Here is a 15530-nt window from a genome sequence, read left to right as displayed (position 1 = left end):
AAATCCTTCACTGTTCTAACGTCTTGAGAACCCCGCATGCCAATCCGCTCAGGTTTCCTAACAGAAAATTCTCTTCACAGAAGGCAGTTCTTGCCTAATCATGGTGATTGAGTTGGTTGACAAGGATACCAACCGTAAAGATAAGCCAGGCAAATGACAGGTGGGAGGGGCAGGAGTCAGTTTCCTCGAAAAGGAAAAGACATACATGCTGTTAGATGGAGAAAAATGGTCTTCAGGTTGGTAGGGGCATGAGGGGTGAATGTGTCATGTGGCTTCCCAATGCCACACAGCAAGGGACACGATGTCCCTTTGACAGCAGCTCAGTGGACAGACATACAGAAGAGGATGCTGAGCATGGCCTCAAGGGAAAGGACAGAAAAACTGAAGATGGTGATTTTTTTTTTTTTTTCATCAGAAACAGGCTATGAAAGAAGGCCAATAACTGGAGTAATTCCTCAAGATGGATAATTCTTAAAACAGGTCTCCTGGAGAAGAAATGTCTATTCCGTGTCTCTCTCTCTCTCTCTCTCTCTGTCTCTGTCTCTCTCTCTCTTGCAATCTATTGAGGCTAACTAAGCAAAAGAAAGGAGACAATTTAATTCCCAGAGCTGGCAAGCTGTGTACCACCAGCCTGGGGGTTTTTCATACTGAAATCAGAGAAGGAAGTATTGACTTTTAATACCCACAAACTCTACTTACTTCTGATGGAATCTGAGGCCATGCCAAAAGGAGCAAAATGATTCTTTCTTAAAGGTCCATACAAAGAAAAAACGGATTATGGCTAAGTAATTACAGAATAGTGAGAAAAGTATCAAACTGCACCTACGTCCTCCTTCTCAGGCTCTTGTAGCTTGACTCCTATGCTATTTCAAATACAGATTCATTTAATGTTTATATTTGTCTAAATAAAGACCTCCAGTTCAACAGGAACTCTAGAGAAAATGGATCGTTCTATTTCTCCAATCGACCACATTACAGGAAGTTTTGCTGTATGGATATGAAAGGGCACAACCAAGGCATCATTGTTGAGGACCACTGCCTCTTAATTGCACCCCCTCTATATAAGGCCATAGTTCCCAACCCTAGCTAGGGATCGGATTCACCTGTGGAACTTTTAAATAATGTAGATGCTCAGTGCCCCTTCCACTCCAATCAGAAGCTCTGTATTTTTTTTGTCTGTTTTTTGTTTTTAGGAAGTAACCATGTTATTTTATTTATTTTTTTTTGAAAATATTATTATTTTTATATTTTGAGGTTTTTTCTAATATGAAATTTATTGTCAAATCGGTTTCCATACAAAGAAGCTCTGTATTTTTGTTGTGTTTCATTAGTTTTGTTTTAATGAAAGAGGAAATAGTCTTCTCACATACTTTTGGTGGGAGTATGAACCAGAACAATTCTTCTAGCTCCTATACACTTTAATCAAGCAATTCCACATCTAGGAATTTAAACTTTAGATATGCCACACAAATGTCCAAAAAAAAATTGGCAACCAAGGATGAAAACAAGCTAAAGGTACTTGTTAAATAAATTATAGCATAGTCCTGACAACGGGATTCCATGTAGTCAGTAGGTCCATATACACTATTGTGGAAAAAGGCAAGTTGTATAACATTATGTATAGTCTATATATACTATGTGTAGTATGCATACTGTTCTATGTATAGTGTACGTACATACATATATTTCCATACTCCATACGCACACTCTTATAAACACAAAGAAGACGGAAGAGTGTCCAAGAAACTGCTGACACTTAAATCTGGGAATGAGATGTAAGAACTCAAGCTGTACACTTGTAGAGTTCCGACTTAATTTTACAACGATCATATATTACTTTTGAACTAAATATTTTAAAATAAATTGTTTGAAAGAGATCCGCCGGCAACTTTCACATGAGGCCAAGGTTGAGAACAAGTGATGTAAGAGAAATAGCCCTTGTGGATGTAAGTAGATCAGACGCTCAAGCTTGTTAAGGAAACCCACCGCCCACACAAACTGGAGTATTCACACCATGTGCTACCTCAGACTCGCCAGAAGATGGCGCCCCAGAGGCAATCATCCAGTTCTCAGTCAAAACTTGTCAAAACCAATTTTTCATTAACCCAAGTCTTTTTACTACTCTAAGGATGGTTTTATTTATGTCCAAAGCATTCTTTGATGCTGCTTCCATAAACAGAGGTTTATACATATTTATGTCATGTGCATTTTTTTCATAGAAATCCATGGTCGTTCAATATATTCAAACACAACACTGGGGAGATGTTTTCCTAAAAGAAATTGGCAATGCTTGCTCAGGCCACCCCCTCTTCCTCTGCACTGTTTCCCTGTTGTCTTTGCTCTGCTTTACTCATCTCCTTATCTTATTCCAGAGTCAGTGCCACAGAGGCAGGTGATAATCAGACATGTGGGGCATTTGTCCTTCTCAATCTATCCACACCTTTGGCCCAGAAAGCATGGGGCATAGGGCAGCCCGGGGCGAGTGCCACGAGTTTTTCTGCCCTCCCACTAACACTGATTTTCTGGAAGTGGGCGTGTTGCCACAGCAACTGTCAAATCACATCAATTATGCCGCCTCTAACCTCCCAACATCTTCTTTAAACATACCACGCTTGAGACACGTGGCTCAGCTGCCCTGGAAATGCAGAGCACTGGGTCCCTCACCATACAGCAAACATGTCCTTTCTCTGGGTGGAAGGGAGTTAGCCCCTTTGGGGATTAACCACCACGTACATTCTTTTTATTCTTTTTCTCCCCCCATTTTTTTTTTATTCCAGTTCAGTGTGATCACATTAACACTATGATCTGAAGGGTTTCCTGTGCTTTTTTCCCCTGTGCATATTTCATGGAGATTAATTCTTAATATCAGTCAAGAAAAACTCAATGAGTCACTTAAATGTATCCTTCCTATTGACTCATTTTTGCTCATTCTTCAAGACACAAGGGTAAGGGACGGTGTCTTCCTTACCTCTGAATCCCCAACACCTCATTCAGTGCCCTCAGTAAATATCTGGTTAGAAAGTAAGTGCTCTCCCAAATGTCCATTTGATGGATCTCCATTAATTTTTATTATGTTATTAAATAACAGGGATAATGACCAGGTATCAGACTTGCCGTTAAGATCCAAATAAGACATTACAAGTCCTTTTGAAGAGGGAGAATACAGGAAGTTCATTCCTAAGACTTTTATACCATCTTCCTTTTCATTCTTGTTTTTTTGGATCCAAGAAGTGCATTGAAAGGGAGGCTTCTCCATATGGGGAGAAGCAGCGAAGCCCCAAAGAAGGAAGCCATCGCATTCCCCGAGTCCTTACCAGGCAGCCTGACATCTGGTCCGCACTCGGGGAAAAGAGGCCACATCCTCACATGGAGCTCTATTTTTGCATTCCGAACTGCTGATGCTTCACTCCTACAACTCGCCTCACACACAGGAAGGGGAAGGGAACCAATATTTACCAAGTGCTGGCTGCATGCTCTCTGCTGCTTCAGATCCAACGCTCTGGGAGAAAATTTCGGCCCCATGCTCTGAGTCTGTGGGGAGCTCTCACCAAGCACAGCTCTCAGGGGGCAAACAGGGAGTAAGCACCTACAACTGCTTCCATTCACCCAGCTGAGGGCAGATGCAGAGCTGGTGCCCAGCACAGTCACATGACCATGTTGCTTCCCCTCCCACCCCCCTGCCCCCCAGGACTTCTCAGGATGGCTGAAGGGGGAAATCCGTGTCTCTCTGTTGCACTGGGACAGACCACCAGAGGGTGGGCACGGGAAGAATGAACCCTGTCTTGACTTATGCAGACTGTACTGCGGGCTTAGCTGAGAGGCATTAAGTGTTCCTAATACCCCACTGGAGCATCCCTATATCTTCCTGGATCAGCGTGCTTATCATTTCATGGTGTTTCACATTTAAAACGATATTGGAAGGCACTGTGGACTTGAAGCGTCCTTCAAAAGCACAGAATTCATTTGTAAATGAAATCCTTCCTGATTTATAAGTAACGCCTGTGTTTTGAAAACCAGCTTCTCTGTGTCGTTTAAAATCAGACTCCCCAGGAACTGGCTGAGAAACTAGGACCTCCAAAGACAGGCACTCTGGTCGGATTACAGTGGCTCCTTTTGTCTTCTTTCCTTCTGCGTCTAGCTTCCCGGTACCTATGTGTCACTCTGTTGTGCCACTGACAAAGGTGTTCAGAGGTTCCAGGAGTTCTGCCACGTTCCACAGGCCAAGAGCCTTCTACTGAGAAGCAGTGGAGGGTAGTGGCTCAGCGCGCGGTTCGGGGTCTGACTCCGTGGTCTGGTCTCGTATTCCAGCCATGCAGACTACTAACTCTGTGTGCTGCTGCATTTCTTTGGTTCTCTGGGCCTGTTTTCTCACCTGCGAAAGGGCGGTAATAGTGCCTGCCTGTACTAATAATAGGAGTACCCACAGGCTGTTTGGAGTTTTAATGAGATGATACATGTAAACCACTTAGCCTAGTGCCCAGACCGTAGTAAGCACTAAAGAAGGGTTCGTTATTACTGTGCCGTTTCTTTTCTACCCATCCTGTGTGATGGAGGCTCTACGTTCAGAGAAAAACTGGTACACACTGCAGACCGCCTGATCCTGAGGATTTCATCAGTCAGGAGAGAAAAAGCACAGTGACCAGCAGCTGCACATGGCATAGGTGTGCCACCGGCATCCCCTGGGACCCTGCGTCCTCAGGGTGAGCCAGCATCACAACACACGACTGAAGTCCTCAGGCTGCACAATCTCCTTCTTTTAATGTTGGTTTCGTGTATCGGTCTGTTTCTTCCTTCAGCACAGAGGCAGGAAGGGATGTGCCTCTGGGGCTAAGGGATGCTCCTTCTACATCCCAAAGGGAAACATCCAGCGCTGCACCCAAGAGCTGCCCTCCCGCCCTCCCACCCTCTGACAAAACGCAACCCAAGGGAATGCAGCCTTCTAATGAATTAGCCTGGCCTTCTTTTTTTCTGTACTAAAAACAGGCTTATTTATTAATACAATAGATGCAAAGTGCTAGGAGGGGGTTAAGACCTGAGAAAACAGACTTTGAATTATTTCAGTGCTCCCTTAGGAGTTAACACATTCCTCTTTTTAAAAAGTTCCCCAAGATCCCAACGCGATCTGCAATGTTTAAATTCATAGATGAATGTGTTCATGATGTTTGTATATCAATATAAGGTAAATATGTTAAATTGTTAATTCTGGGAGATGGGAAGGATGCCTGCTATGTACTATTTTTTGTATTTTAGAACTTTTTCAAAATAACGCTTCACATGCCTCAGTTGTTTGAATGATTTTCTGCACTGTTCTAGCCACAGACCTTTGCCGCTTCACCCTGGTGAGAAGGCTGTGATTTTTTTTCCCCAACATACTACTAAACTGAGGCAGAGTAAGCTGAAAAGCAGCGGCCCATGTGGGAACAGTCCAGCCTCTCAGGGCATTTGTCAGAAGGTTCATGCTAAATTCCCTGGTGTGGGCGCAAGCACGTAGGGCACTTAGAATGAATTCTGCAGGGAATGTTCAAGACATCACAAAGCCAGGGATCAACCCATTCCAACTCTTGACCTGTGGCTGCCGGTAGAGCAGACCAGCAACATACATGTCAGTGGTGGGTTGTGACTCTTCAGGGCAGTGACCTGGGAAGCCCCTCTCCTCTTCAGCAGCACCATGTCTGTTTTAGTGAACCCCAACTGCTGGCTGGTATGGGCAGAAGAGCCATTCCATGGAGCCATTCCATAAACCAACCAAATCCTACACTCAAAGAAGTTCCTCCCTAACATGCAACACCCAGAGGCATCCTCCCATGTCTACTGACCCAAGAAATAGAAGCTGGTGTTTTTTTGTTGTTTTTTTTTTAATTTTTTTTTTCAACGTTTTTTATTTATTTTTGGGACAGAGAGAGACAGAGCATGAACGGGGGAGGGGCAGAGAGAGGGAGACACAGAATCGGAAACAGGCTTCAGGCTCTGAGCCATCAGCCCAGAGCCTGACGCGGGGCTCGAACTCACGGACCGCGAGATTGTGACCTGGCTGAAGTCGGACGCTTAACCGACTGCACCACCCAGGTGCCCCAGAAGCTGGTGTTTTAAATAAAAGTCTCTCTGCATTTCTCCCTTCCCCCAACCCAACATAGAACTTCTCTACTTACCCAGGTAAAATCCCAATCAAGAACCTGTTGGATGAGTTTTAAGAACTCTTACAAGTGATCTGGGAACATGCAGGCTGGAGCTGGTGCCTTCCAATTCTGCCTGCCATCGAGGGATGGAAAACTGGGGGGTCAAAACCCACTTTTATTTGTAAGCATCTAAATGCTCTGGTCAGAAAACACTCTTCATCCATGACTATCGAATAATTAGTTGGAAAATAGCAAAGCGTTCACATAGAACAGCAGCTCACACAAGCCTCAGGATGAGCTCTGGAGCTATCACCATGTCAGCAGCAGGATATATCTGCACCTCACCTCCTCCAAGACCACCCTGAGTCAGCTCTGTCAAAGGGCCATCCTGACCCTTTGCAAAGACTCACCGCGTTGAGCACAATTCTGTCGGCATCAATGAAGATATTAAAGTCAGCACAAGTTCTCTTTTAAAACCATTTATAATGAAAGTAATGCCTTTGTTATTTCAACAAATGTTTACTGAACGTCAACTATGGTATAAAGCACGTGCTGAGGCAATGGAGATAAAAGCCTAGTCCCCACGTCCGAGAACCTCAAGGTCAAGTGCAGAGTCATGCATCTACAGAAGTGCTTTGGGAGACAAGAAGATGGGTTTTAACACACCTTCACCTACTTCATTTCACACAAAATGAAAAAAAAATCCTGCAGGATTGAAATACTCACACTGGAGTGAGGACAGGCCAACTCAGGACCAACAAATTCACCTACGGATTTTCAAAGCAGTCCAGGGACGGCCAATTCTGAGTGATAACTGCCCTGCCACAATAATGCATGAAGAAATGCACCGTGCATCACTCCAGTTAATTATGAAATGAAATCACATTCCCTGAACACTTCCCCAAGCGAGGGCACAAGGTGGAAGCCTTGAGGTGGTCTCTGGCTGGGTGGCAAATGGCAACCAGCCAGGGCTTACACATTGACCGTGGCCAATATGCCGCACGGATAATCCACACAAGCAATGGAGAACTGACACTTGATGCCGACTACAGATCATCTCAATCATGTGCTAGAGCTTTGGTCTGTCAAAAAAGAAAATGTGGCTAAAAATTACCTGTCTGGCTTATCAGGGGAAGGGGAACAAAGCTTCAAATAAACTTCTGAACTTCAACTATTTCTCAATACTTTCAGGAGACCTCTTTGAAACTGCAGGGCGACTTCCATCTCTCCAATAACCTTCTCTGACCTCGCCTGGAATGACTAATGTGATCGCAACGGTCTAACTCTGTGAAGTAGCACTCTTTCCACCCCCCCAAGGAGCGTGTGCATCTACTAGCCATGTGAGGACTTGGCATTATTTTGAAAGCTAATTACCAGCAGGTTTTTGAGACAGGTGGAATGGGTTTCTGTCACCTCCCTTCTGCAGAGTAAGCAAAGGCTTCCCCAGGTGACCAGCAGGAGGCTGCAGCTTGGTCCCTGAGGTTCTGGGCCTCTTTTACAAATGAGGGGCTTCCCATGGGTGGCCTGTCCTATGAAGCAGCAGCCTGATATATGCACCTTGCTGGAAAACGTTTCTTTAAATCTAGATTCATTGTTGCTTGGCTCCATGGTACTGACAGCAACAGTCCAAAGCAGAAAACACTAGAATCAGAATAAGGCTGAGCACTTGGGAAATCCCTATGAAATTTATGGGTTGGCATGACTGGAAAGGAAGAGTTTATTTTCAGTCATTTGTTACAAGAGGGGTCTGTTTCATCGAGAGAGGAGAAGTTAGCATTATTCCCATAAATCTTTGCTTTCAAATCATTTTGATCTTTCTTAAGGAGAGCTGAAAATTCCAGAACCAACTTTATTTTCAAGCCCAAGTCAGGCGCTAGGCAGCCATCTATAATAACTGAGTATGAGGGGATAGACCAAAAGAAGCATATCACCTCTCTTCTCGGAGTCTTCCTTTTGAAATTAAGATATTTGTTTTCCCGAAGGCAAAATGATCAACTTGGTCTCTGAGAGGAGTAAGATGGAGAGGAAACAGAGGTAGAGAAAGGGGGGTGGGGTATTACAAAGCAGTAAAGTACACGGGGTGGGGGAAGAGGATAAATAAAAATAGACCAGTGAGGGAAAACTGAATGGAAGAGGCCCATTTGTTTATTTTAGCAGTGTTTGCCATTCCAGGAGGCTAGCTGAAGTTCCTTCCTTCAGTGGTTGGCCCTGGACCAACATTTGAAAGTCTTAGATCTTTGGAAAGAAAGATTTGGACAACAAAGTTGTTTTATCTGGGAGGGTAACTAGTTTACTCAAGAGTTCCAGGACTTTGGTTTTGATGTTATTACCTTGGCCTAAGTTTCTCTGTCCCAGGCGGTCCTGGCTATGTTTACCGATTTAGCAAGGGAAACAAGAGATGGTGGGAGGGATGGGATGCCACTGAGACACAGCTTCCATGTTTGGTTGGATCGCCTTAATACCTGGGCACCCTGAAGATGGCAAAGATGGGGAAAAGTCAAATATTTTTTAAAGGTCCTATCTCTCTACACTCATAAGAGGGAAACAACACTTCTCTAACTTACTCCCCAAATAGACACTGCCGTGGATGTTCTGCCAAGGAGTGATGTGAAAGTGTGTTCCAAAGTGAAATGTAAGCTTGGCCCAGTGCCCAGCTCTTGACTGTATTTTGCACAGAGAGCTGCAGGCTGGTGTACCAAAGGAGCACATTTCTCTCCACGTGACTGCAAGAGCCAGGCAGCCCAAGCAGATTTCTTTGTGTTAATAAAATGTGATCTCTAGACGGTACACACCAACAGCCCTAGGGAAACGTGAGCCAGGGAGAAGGACCCAGGGAAACCCATGGGCCTGGCCAAAAAGGGACTGCAGTTGCCGGCAAACTCAGTTGTATCCAGGCAAGGCATTCCAGGCCTGGCGAATGCAAAATGAGAACAGAGTCAGAGAGGAAAAGCCAAGTCAGGTGCTCAGGTGAATGCTGCTTAAAAAATAAATGTAATCCATGGAATCCCATCAAACATAATCCTATACAAATATTTATGCTTTCTTGGTAGGCCTTCACGGACACTTTCTCAAGATTTGGAGTATACTTGGGACTCTTGGCACCTCCCCCCAAAACTGAGATTACCCCAAATACGGCAGTTTGACTCCTAGGTTAAATTGTGTATATTCGGATCTGGTGTAAGGTGTGGCAAACACACATACTTCTACTCCCTCACCCCCCAGGGGCCCAGCAAATGCAGTCAACTATCCATGAACCCAGGCAACCATGGGGAGGGACTCATAAGTAACTACAACAATCACCATGGGAAGGCCTGAACCATGAATGGCTTGCTTTTGTGGACAACTCCTGCCTCATGGCCCCTGTGGCCTTGGCCTCCTCTGACCTCAAGAGGGATGCATTGCTCAGTGCCTCAGGCCTGTCAATCTACATCTTTGGGCAGGAGGTACACAGGATGAGGAAGAAAAGGGGGTATTAGCCACCCCTGCTCATTGGGCCTCCTTTCAACACAGTAGATCACTTAATCTCCAGAATTTTCCAATTCACTGTGCCCTTTGGCCAATTTCATCTTCCCAATTTGGAGAGTGTGTTGAGGCTGGAGGTACCAGGGGCAGAGTACCCTGAACCTCTCAGCGATTATTCTGGGGATTGCAGGACTTTACAGGCCAATAGGTTCCTCTGGCTGAAGTGAGTAGAAGGTCCTAGAAGACACTGCTCCTTTGATCCCCTCCCCTGCAGCAGCCCAGCCCCCAGGCTCCTTGACCATGGGTAGGCAATCAGCCATAACCAGCTAATTTTGGAGCAGCTGAGTTGATGAGCACCTCCCAAGCCCAGGTGAGCCTTCACCTTGGTTAATCTGCAAACCAGTTAATCGGCCTCAGGATAATTGAAAGTTAATCGTATGCAGAACTCAAGTGCAGTCATTGGAAACAAGAGGAAACCACAGTAGCAGAGGAAGTCAGGTCCACTCTCGGCGAACTCTCTCACACCACTCTTTTCTATATTCTCCACAATGTTTAACCTCACTTCACCTCACTGCCTCACACACTCTTGGACCCACCCCTTGTCACACAGTGACCTTGATCCCAGGGAACACATAGTAAGTTCTCAATAAAATGCGACTGTTATTAGTCCACTGGTGCAGGGCATGGATCTAAAACTGGGAGAGGCTGGCTGGTTGTGGGAAGCATAATGGGGCAGGGGGCTGCAAGAAGCATTATGGGTTCAAACATCAGCAGGAAAGCAGATCAACACACCAAAACATAAAGCTCATTCTAAAACTGGTGAGAAATAAACGTGGAATATTGGTTCCATTAGCACAGGTAACGGAAGGTCATCCCAAGCCTAAGCAGACTGGTAAATTCTCCAATGCCTTCTTAAAGAAGATGGGGCCACTTCTGTTTTAAACGTCAGGAATCGCAGTGTGGAGCACTGGGGGGCCCAGCCTCCTTGCCATTCCAAGGTCCAGGTTTCCAGGGAATCCGCAGCCGTGACCGCTGGCCACAGCCTGCCAGGCTCGGTGGTTTATGGCAGCCTTCACTGAAGCAGTGAGCACCCACCCAAGTCCGCCTTCCACTGGAGTATCTACTGGAACCTGATGGGGACTGTTGGAATTACAACTTCAGTACATGTTGCAATTCCTGTCCTGTGACCATGGTGCAGAATCAATAGTCTTCCCTTCTTCTATTCTATCAAACTAACCAGAATAAGCCTCCTGCAGAGAACAAAATAGTAGTGCCAGGGGCTTGGAATAACACTCTTCCAGGACACCAGAAAGAGCACTGGCCCGAGTCCCTGATCCTCTGCCCAGTGGAGGGACCAGTACTAAAGGATCTTCCCAACTTGCTCTGTCAGGACAGCAAATACCTGGCACAAATACTGTCCCACCTAAGCCTATGGCAGACATCCCTAATTCATCATAGAACTCTTTCCGCTGAGCTCAGACCAAGCTTCAGTCTTTCATGATGACATTCAAGGCACCTACCAACCCACAGCAGCCAGCTGGGAGGTGAAACCTACTGACATGGATTTGGGAGGGGGGTCCCTACAAATCTGAGTCCAGACATGCAGAGGAGCAAGCCAAAAGCAGAGATGGCTACTGCTCTTCTAGAGACATTGCCATCAAAAGAGCTAGCTGTGGCCTTTGGAGTTTTTTTTGTTTTTGGTTTTGGTTTTTTTGCTCTTTTTAAAAAATTATTTTGTCTGGCTAATAAAACACTGCTAGAAAAAAAAAATCCAAATCTTGGAGCGATAATTCCAGCCAGATAATTTGCTTCCAGGGTTACTCAGATATGTTGAATACCAAAGAGAAGCCAGTGGTTCCCATTCAGAATGAAGACCATTTTTAAGGAAGAAACTAGCTTGAGTGCTGTTGAGTTTTTTCCCCAAAGGTGTCAAATGTCTTTTGCTTTTCAGCTTTAGTTTTTAAACTCCATCACTCTTTACGAGTGGCAGAATGTCAGATTCTTAATCCATCTACTTGCTTGGGAGCAGCACCATCAACCCAAGAGGCTTTGCATTCTTTTCCACCAAAGTGTGAATGTTAGTCTTCCAGCTTATGGAGTCTTAGAGCAGAGTCATCAAGCTAAAAATAGCACCCATGTTTTACAGGTAAGAAAACTGAGGCCTTGAGAACTTCAGTGACCAGGGACATACAACCCAATCCTGGTAAACTAGCCCTAGAGCCTCAACTTGGTAGACTCCAAATTCAGTGCTCTGTGTAAATGACCTACCTTCAAATTGTCGCCACATGTTTTCTCTTCTTGCCACCTAAAACCCAATGGAAATAAGAATGCTAACCCAATTTACACTTTAATTTGAATTTAGTTTGGTCAATTTTCTAATTGGTTAACTTATGTTATATTTATGACATACTTGTAAATAAGAAGGGCACAGATTATTCTCATCTTACAGATGAAGAAGTAAAACCCAGAGAGGTTGACTACTTGCTTAAGACACTTAATAGCAGAGCTGGGACTATAAATAAGTAAATCTTCTCATGTACCTAGAGAAGCACCTGAGGCTTTGCAAAGACTCAGTCCAACAACACAGAAATCTGGGACTGAGAGTCCAGAGACTGAACTACAATCTTTATATTTATTTAAAGATTACTTTTAGGAAGTAATCTTTAAATACCAGATTCTCACTCTGAATTAAAATTTACTGAGTGCTAACAATCCCAGGTCCGTTCACTGACTAGCCCATTTAATGTAATTTAACCCTCATGATAATCCTGTAATTGGCTGCCATGTTCCAGGTGAGGAAATGGGGGGGGGCTCATAATTTAAGTGACTTACCCAAGGTATCATGGCTTCTCAGGAGACCTCCGACTCTAAATCCAATTTAATTTAGTGCCTAAAGGGTCTAACCACGACGTGCTTATGCTATTAGACTGTGTTTCTTTGAATATCTTTATCAAAGCTTGTTATTTCTGCCTTGAAAATGATTTCATCCTGATCTCCATGGTTTTTGGCCACCGAGACATGCCCAAATTTATTTTTAAGCTGCCTGTAATCAGAGTGGAAGGGCTGATGAAGAAAAGAGAAGACACACTTTGGCGACGTCGCCACAATATTCAATCCCCTTGGGAGACACACTAAATTCCAGGAACCGACATCATTTCTAATATGAGTTGATTTCCTACAACCTCTTGCATTAAGTGCTTAGCGCCATCCCGGCTGTAACACATAATGGGTACTGCTATGATTTCATATGCATTTAGCTGATTTAAACTTAGGAGCATTGTGCCCACTCTTTTATGAAAGCTCAGAGATACTTCATTAGATGTAAAAATATGCTCAGGGAGTCTTAGCTGGAATCAAGAGGGGGAAATCTTGCTTAGTTTGATGTACTTTGTTAATCTTAAGACAGGACTGTTGTACCTTGAGAAGCTTTATCCTGCCACACCCGTATGTACAGTACACAATGTACTATATCAAGACCCATGCCAAGAGCTCCACATCTCTAATCGGGCTGAAAAACAAAGTAATATCAGGTTAATCCCAATTCTTAAATTAATCAACATCACATTGTCTCCTTTGTGTAAAAACTACTTTCATACTTTTCTCCATTTTCTCAATTTCCTCATGTTCCCTTTCTCTTTCAACAGAAGGGTCCATTTTTCCTATCTGGGGACCTCCCTGGTAAAGGTAAAGTGAAACACACTTTACCATCTTGTAGGGGGAGTTAAGAAGAAAGTATCTAAGAGATTTACACTGGGGGGAATGGCAGGCCAGGGAGAGGGCTACCTTTGGAGACCCATAATCCTGCCTCTCCCTACCCCGAAGCCCATCACCCACAACTAGGGGGACTGGTAATTCTTCACTACGTGGCCCAAAGGTGTCACCAAAGAGCAAAAAGAAGAAACCCAACTCACAATACTTACAGCATGTTGGAAAGGCTTGAGAGCCCCAAAAGACATGTATGTAAGTTCCACTTGTCCCTTTCTCCCCTCAAGCTCTTTTTTTGGCACAGGGTCGGAGGATGGTGGGAGACAGAGATGAAACACACAGCCCTGGCTGGTGAGGCATACATCTCTTAGCAGAGCCACCCAAGAAAGCAGGTGGTTACATGGTCACAGGACCACAACAGGGGTTTCCAGGTGGATAGATCTTTCCACAGAAGTCAATACACAGGATGCTCAGCCACTCTGCTTCATCATTACCCTTTCTTCCCTACAATGACATGGGAGGTGGGGAGCCATTTCCAGGCCATCGCTGCTGCAGCACAAGAGTCACTCCTACTTGAGTGTCCATAAGATGAAGAGGGAGGCAGAGGAAAAGAAAGAGCAGAAAACGGATTCAAGTGATGAAAGCTCCCACTCATATATTGACCACCACTCAAGTGCTTTGCATGCTATCACCTCATTTACTCCTCCAGGGATCCTCTGGCACAGGTGTGATCTCCCCAACTTACAGAGGAAAATTCAAAGGCAGAAGAGTTACAGAGGCAAGATCTAAGCTCAGGCCAGAGGTTTAACCCCCACGTTATGCTGCCCTTTGATGTAGAAAGGGGAACATGAGAGGAAGTTGCTCCAATAGATGATTATTTCATTAGTCAGATGCAAGAAAAAAAACCATCCTTGGGGATTGGTCTAGGACATCCCCTCTGTTGGTAGGTAAATGAACAAAAATCCTCTTTTGGTCCCACACACTTCCTGTATATGGAAATTTAAGTTGATGAATATAAAAGAAAAGCATGGCAGAGCAAACGGGGGAGGGAGGCAGAGAGAGATAAACAGCAACAATTTGGTGGAACACGGATCCACACAGCCACAAATGTCCAAAGGACAGACACTCTCTTGCAGTTCACTAATATACACTGTGGTTACGAACATCAATTTATATGCACACGGAGAAGATGTTTGAAGATTACTTTGAACTCAAATAAGTTAAACGTGCCTAAGATTATATTGGCATAATTAACCTACTGGGGGCTATCTTTTTTTTGAGAGGTGGGGGTGAGGGCAGAGGGAGAGAGAGAATCTTAAGCAGGCTCCCCACCCAGCACAGAGCCTGATGCGGGGCTTGATCCCATGACCCTGTGATCATGACCTGAGCTGAAATCAACAGACACTCAACTGGGCCACTCAGGTGCCCCAATATCTTTCTTTATACAGAAGACAAAAAAGTAAATTTCTGTTTAATCAATTAAAGATCAAGTAATTGTAAAATCTGAATCAATGCGATGTGACTATCAGGAAGGCTTAAGGGTAGAAAGAGAAACAGAATATAAGTAAATTCAAATTGTTTCTTCACACCTAGGTTTGGTAGTAGTGAAATTTCTTTCATCTTCAAACTTGTAAGGAATCCAGTAACTAAATGCCGCTAAATGGTCTGTTCTGTTTGAGTAAATTTCACTTACAATGCTAAAAAATACTTATTTTTTGACACGGATGTATATATTATTTTAAAAATCATCCAGGTGGTTACTGGCCATTTGAAATAAACATACATTGGATTCTACAGGAAAAAAGACCCCCACCTCCCTTGGGAAAGTGTATTAATATAAATAAATCAATTGTAATGAAATAAGTTCTGTGAAATTCTTATTGTCAGTTCTAGAAATTTATCCTCGGAAAGTCTATCAAGGCTGCATTTCTCTATTTGTACACAGTATATCATCACTCTCTTCTCTTTAAATCTCTCAGTGGCCTTTGGTCTCTTAAAAACAGTATTATTTTGACTGAATCTGAGATCCCCATTCTATTTTTAAACTTTTCTCTAGTAAAAGCCTCCATAATCTTCTTAGTGATACTAACTAATGAAACCCAGCCCACAGAATAATGAATCCATTCTAAGGTGAATTAAGTCTCAAGGCAGATGGAGTTTAACTGTTTGCCACTCTCCATATCTTGGAGCATTGAGATCTCTGATCTGGGTAATCTGATTACTCCATATCTAGATGATCTTGTTCAT

At 44.0% G+C, this 15530-nt stretch overlaps 1 protein-coding gene and 1 long non-coding RNA gene across 3 annotated transcripts in view; both read right to left on the bottom strand.

Moving 5' to 3' along the window:
* Nucleotides 1-15530, bottom strand: part of HLF (HLF transcription factor, PAR bZIP family member) — a 53885-nt gene that overhangs the window by 25921 nt on the left and 12434 nt on the right. The gene's annotated exons all lie outside the window — the stretch shown is intronic.
* Nucleotides 3041-14721, bottom strand: LOC131498578 (uncharacterized). Its single transcript, XR_009255476.1, has 2 exons — nucleotides 6150-14721; nucleotides 3041-4372 (listed from the first exon to the last, which is right to left on the bottom strand). It is a non-coding gene; the product is annotated as an uncharacterized LOC131498578 (long non-coding RNA).

Source organism: Neofelis nebulosa, chromosome 16 (assembly GCF_028018385.1).
Source record: "Neofelis nebulosa isolate mNeoNeb1 chromosome 16, mNeoNeb1.pri, whole genome shotgun sequence".
NCBI classification, from domain to species: domain Eukaryota; kingdom Metazoa; phylum Chordata; class Mammalia; order Carnivora; family Felidae; genus Neofelis; species Neofelis nebulosa.
This window is presented reverse-complemented; position numbering and strand designations above follow the sequence as displayed.